Below are 6,000 nucleotides of genomic sequence, written 5' to 3' on the forward strand. Positions count from 1 at the left end.
TATCACCAGGTCTCTCAGCTGTCACATCCCATGATGGTCAAAATGGCCCAAATAAGACAGGAGTTGTTCAGTTAAAGCACATGCTATGTAACTCGCCACACACCGAGGTGCCAGCAGGACTCGGCAAAGAAACATCTAAAATATTTCCATACACACACACACACTCTCACACACACACACTCTCACAAATCAAGACGCTCCTGCTGCCCACACACTGGCATTCACAAGAAGCAGAGGCGCACATGTGCACACAGAAACAGGCACATGCAATAACACACACCAACACTTGCACACACCCTAGCCTTTACCAGAGGATGGATCTCCGTGCTGGGAGCTTATATAAGGGGGAGTGGGAGGCTGAAAGCTATTTCAGGACCTGAAAAGACGCAAGTGTGTGTGTGTGTGTGTGTTTGTGTATGGCTATAGTACCCGTATGGATTTTTTACTGGTGCTGCTTTATGAGTATAGGCCCACTCTGAGGTCTATAAACACTCTGATTCAGCGGGGTTTCGTAAGCAGTCAAGTTTGAAGTGAAGTTTGGCTCAGAAGCTCTGGCAGCGCTGAAGGTCTACGGACCTACAATGTGTTTAGTCACACCCCGGAGCGGCCTGCACACACACACACATACGCACACAATTCCAATGCACAACGATCTCAGAAGTCTGCGTAGAAACTGGAAACTGCCCAAATGTTGGCCTGTTGGAGCTACAGACAGATTAAGTGCATCCAGATGGTGGGTTAGCAGCATCTTTCACAGCTCTGATAACAGCCTTTCTAAACCTTTTAATTGCAGTTGTCGTACAAAAGTCTCTTTCTTCAAGCTGAACCTGGACTGCAGAAACTGAAGTAGCTGTGACTGCAAGCTGATGCGAAAGACAAAGAGCTGTGTATGTAGACTGGTGGGTCACTTTAGATCAGTGGTTCTTAACCTTTTTTGAGGTACGGAACCCATCAGTTTCATATGCGCATTCACCGAACCCTTCTTTAGTGATAAATAAAATAATTTTTTTTTCCAAATTCAAGACATAGGTATATGTTTTTTTGCTGGTGCACAAAATGAGCCGTGCATGAACATCATCTTTGCTCAAAGAACAAAACCATGAACTCACAGCAAGTTACAGTATGACTTCATTCTGGCCCCCCAAAAATATTTCGGCCCCATAAAAGAATTTCAGCCCCCAAAATATTTTTTTTACTATTTTACTAATTAAAAATAAATTTGGATTTTTTCAAAGAATTAAAATTTTTTTAATAACTTAATTTTTTTTATTTTAAATTTAATTTGTTTTTTGTCGTTTTGAATCCACAAAATACTTTTTTGGGGCCAGAATAAAGTATTGCACAAATGACATACCTGCAAATCAGTGAGACTTCTGCTGTTGTTTTTGGGAGACCAGTTCAGAGAGGCGTGGCTTCAGAGAGGCGTGGCTTCAGAGAGGCGTGGCTTCACCTTGGCAAGTGCATCTTCAGAGCAAAGTCTGTTCATTTTCTTCTTTTTTTGCTCGACATATTTAGTATGGATTAAAATATTAAGAAAGAAACCATACAACGTACAACTACGACAGCCGCTGATACTGCGTGCACTAAATTCCCCGCAGCACTGATTGGCTGAGCAATGTAACATGATCCTCTGCAGCAAGTGATGGCCAAGCGGGGCGCGTCATCACGACTTTACACAAGTGTGTCTTTACCTCCGCGGCAGAGGCTCCGTCGAACCCCTGAGACCGACTCATCGAACCCCTGGGGTTCGATCGAACCCAGGTTAAGAACCACTGCTTTAGACAAAGTTGGTCCTGATGAACTGTGACTTCTGCTGGAAAGGTGATGGTCTGTTCATTTGTTTCACTAAAGTTGATGTGGAGAAAGATTATTCAAAGTATAATAGATTTTTTTTTTTTTTTACAAATAAAAATCTGAAAAGTCACAAGTACAGTTAATAATTATGTCAGTGAAGGTGCTTTCACACCTGATTAGTCCAGTAGATTCTCAGCAAAACTTCAACACTGATTACATTTCCAGCTGGTGCAGTTGACTTTAATCCTACACTGTCAAACGAACCAAACGTTTTGAAAAGCCTGTTCTCCTCCTCGCCTGTGGCGGCGCGGCACAGAGAAGCACTGAAGGAAATAAGATGAAAACATCTGAAGAAGACACTGAGCACGACTTCCTTCTTCACAAAATGTAAGTAAAAATAGAGCGGCACCACATTTCAGAGGTTGCAGGATTTCTCTTTCATCTTTGATAAATGACCTTGAGCCATTTCTCCTGCTAGCAACAGACTTGTGCATTTGTTTTGGTTGTAGTTACCCATAGTGCCCGACTCTGTAGTCCACTTTCTGCTTTTGAAGCCTATCACTTGTGTCCAATGTTTTTCCTTCCACAAGCTTCTCACAATAGCTCATTCCAAACTTGTGGAACTGAGTTAGGTTAGTAGGACAAATCATGCATACAGATTTTCATATGTGCCCAAAAGTTCTCTAGGATTGAGAACATGTCTTTGTGATGGCCACGCCAACACATTGCTTTGTTCTCTTAAGCGACTTTGGAACCACTGGGTTGGATGCTTAGGATCATTGTCCATTTGGAAGACCAATCTGCTGGCAAACTTTACCTTCCTTCCTGATGTTTTTAGATGCTGCTTCAATATTTCTACATATTGTTCTTTAGTCATGACGTCATTCATTTTATGAAGTGGTAATGGAAAAAAACAGGAGAATCGAGGAAAAAAAACCCTCCTAACAAACTCTCACTCTACGTTACCAAGCAGAGATCAATGATTTTCACTCAACTTACATTTTATTGATTCTTGCAAGAATGAGAACAGAAAGCAGACACATCCACCTGCACTCATCGCCTGCTCTGTCTAGACGAAAGAGTCTCTACCTTTTATACCCAGGTTATCTATAAGAACTGCCACACCAAAGTATCGCAGCAGAGGACTGGGACGTTTCAGTCTGGCTTTAGTGAACAGCATGTCTGATCTGCATTATAATCCTTTAGATAGAATGTTGACAAAGATTGAACTTTGAACCTAGGGGAGACATAAGGTCCAGCAGAATAAAATACAATGAGCTCACACATAAATCTTTTGAATCTTGTGAATACTTTCCCCAGGGAATACAAAAGAGTCGAGATGGTTTAATATCCTGGGGTTTTTTTCCCTTCAAATGTTGTGATGGCCATCATGGACAAACTTTACTCTCATCATACCACAGGACACGTCTTCAGAGATGAAGTTCTTTGTCTCTGCAGGCATTTACAAACTGCAGTCTGGCTTTTTATGGGTCTTTTGAAGTAACAGCTTCCTTTTCGCTGAGTGGTCTTTCAGCTCATTTCAGTACATGACACGTTTCAGTGTGGATAATGAAGGTCTGTGGGTTTTGTTCTGGAGTCAATTTGCACATTTCAAACTAAAATCCTGTATTCTTTCTCTCAAGTCGGAACCTCCATTTGTTTACATGTTAGCAACTCGCTAACCGGCTTTCGTCAGAGCCTTTGGGCTATAAAATATGTGGGAACACCAGCTATCAAAGCTTAAATGTGACAATATTGGTTTAACGCAACCTGTAGCTATTGCGGAGAGGGATGGCAACTTGAAGAAAAGTCGCACTAGCATATGTAGCTACTTCACTGACTCAGTTGCTTCGGATGCAGATGCAGGTTTTCTTCCGTTGGCTTTTTGTCCACACAATGAAATGAGCACATAAATCATTTTGGGTTTTCTCTACAAGTTTAGAATTTTTAGCCAAATTCTTTTTGTTTGCTTATCTGTCGGTAGGCGATAAAAACTACCGCTTTTGTTTTGGGAGCCTGTTTAAAACACACTTGCTGCTGCAGCCACAAACTAAACGTGGTCTGATTATTAGAGAACAGCCACGAACAGCACAACAGTTACCAGAGCTCTGCAAGAGAATCTTATGACACTTTCCAGTGGCAAGTTGCTCTATAACAGGTTAATGTGTGATTCGGTTCGGTTCTGGCAGCAGCAGCTGCGGTCATTTCTCCGCTGATTTGCAGCGACACTCAGCAACGGAGAACCTCGAGGTTCTGGTTGTGATGGACTAAATAATCCAAGATATTTTATTTTGTCTTATAAATAAATTTTGCTGGCCCAATCATAATGATAGAGACTCACATGATGAACTTTATTATTTTTCAAATTCAAACGAAAAATAAACTTCTCATCACACCAAGCTAATATTACGTAGTTCTGGTGTTTTATGCTGTCAGCACAAACCTGCAGCTCAGATCTCTGACCAGCTTCTCCTCTTTTCTCTTTATTACTGTCGGTTCTTCAGAGAAACGAGCTGCTAGCAGCGCTGCTAATTCAGTCATTCCGTTACAGAACTTAATGATCGTGTTTCTGTCTCTCCCTGTGATTAAACTCACAATTACGATAATCTACTAAGCAGCTCTCTGGTAGCAGACGGTGTGTCCGTAAACAAGTTTAACTAAATATTGTATTATAACCGATAAGAGAGATGTAACTTCTATCATGAATATAGACTAGCAAAAAACCCTACAAATCACAATGAAATACTGCTACTTCCGGCGGGCGCCGGAAGTAAGTAATCGTTTCCCCAGTAAGCTCCCAGGAATAAGGTTGATAGGATATATCTATTCTGTTCTATAAAAGCTTTTAGGCTGGAGTTTGCACAATCAGTCTTATTTCCAGCTTTCACAAAGTCTCTTGAGACCATGTTCAGCAGAACTAAGCTTTCTGTAGGTCTGGAGGAAACAGGATTTGCCTAACTTGATGCTGGAATGACTGAAGGCAGGGATCTGTAGCTGGAGGGAGGTGCTGACATAAGCGCACAGAACAAAAGTTTGTTCTTGTTAGTGTGATTCAGCCTAAGTGGGGGTTCTGGAGAGCTGAGCTATGAAATGAGAAGCCCTCGTCATCACTAAAACCATCCAAATCATGAATATAGACTAGTTTCAGGAGGATCAAAAAAACAAAAACTGGCTGTTGAAGAAACTTAAAAAGTAGCCTGAGGTCATCAAAACACAAATGTACCTGGTGTTTAAAACCTGCTGTGTTGATAGTGAAAGTGCCAAAATACTTCCCAAGAGGATTAATGCTTACAGAACCAGGGGCAGAAAGAAAAGTCACTGAAGACAATTAAAAATGGAATAAAACTTCTTCTGCCACAAGTAGAAATCATTGTTTTTCTGCATAACTGTTATGAATATCAAGGATTTTGGTTGGAAGCCCTTCAAGGTGTTTTGGGTTCTTGCTAAGATCCCTTTTGAAATCCAGCATTTTTGCAGCTTCTCAGTGTGTCAGTTTGGCTTGTGTTTCTTTTGTGCATATTTTAATCTGGAGAGGCTCAGAGAAAAACAACGATTAAAAAGTTTATTGACATCAATGAATTAAAGTTCTTTGGCACTCGGACTCTGACGGAAGACATGCTGTGAATTGCAGTGAGCTTGGATGAGCATTTCCGATGCTGATTAGGGAATGTCTTTCCCCCGGGGCTTGTACACTGGTGGTGGAGGTCAGAGAAAGGACGGAGGCCTGTAGAGCCAGGAGCATGGAGGTGGAGAAGAAGTGGAGGTGGGTTGAGCAAAGCGGATGATGCCATGAATGAAGGCCCTTATAAACGGAAGCTTGATCGATGATTGGCTGAGACGGGGCTTGGTCCGACGCTGATGGGCTGGCGGCGGATGAACGTGATGTGGCGATTGGATGATGCAGGTGAGTGAAACCTTTGAAACTTTAGTACAGAAAGCAAAGCTTAGGTGCAGCAGTTAGAGCGGGTGAGGCCATGGCCATCCTGAGTTCGACTCCCATCCTCGGTTTCTTTGCCACATGTCTTTCCCCACTTCCTGTCAGATTACTGTCGAATAAAGGCCACTAGTGCCACAGAAATTCATTTAAGAAACGCCTCTAAGTTTCAAAAGTACGCAGCAAGAGTGAGAAGGCACTAAATGGCTTCAAGGTGAAGAATAATCAGAGCTAAAAGAGGATTAGAGAGTGGAGTATGGAGGTTTGAGTTC

This window comes from Xiphophorus hellerii, chromosome 22, assembly GCF_003331165.1.
Source record: "Xiphophorus hellerii strain 12219 chromosome 22, Xiphophorus_hellerii-4.1, whole genome shotgun sequence".
NCBI classification, from domain to species: Eukaryota; Metazoa; Chordata; class Actinopteri; order Cyprinodontiformes; family Poeciliidae; genus Xiphophorus; species Xiphophorus hellerii.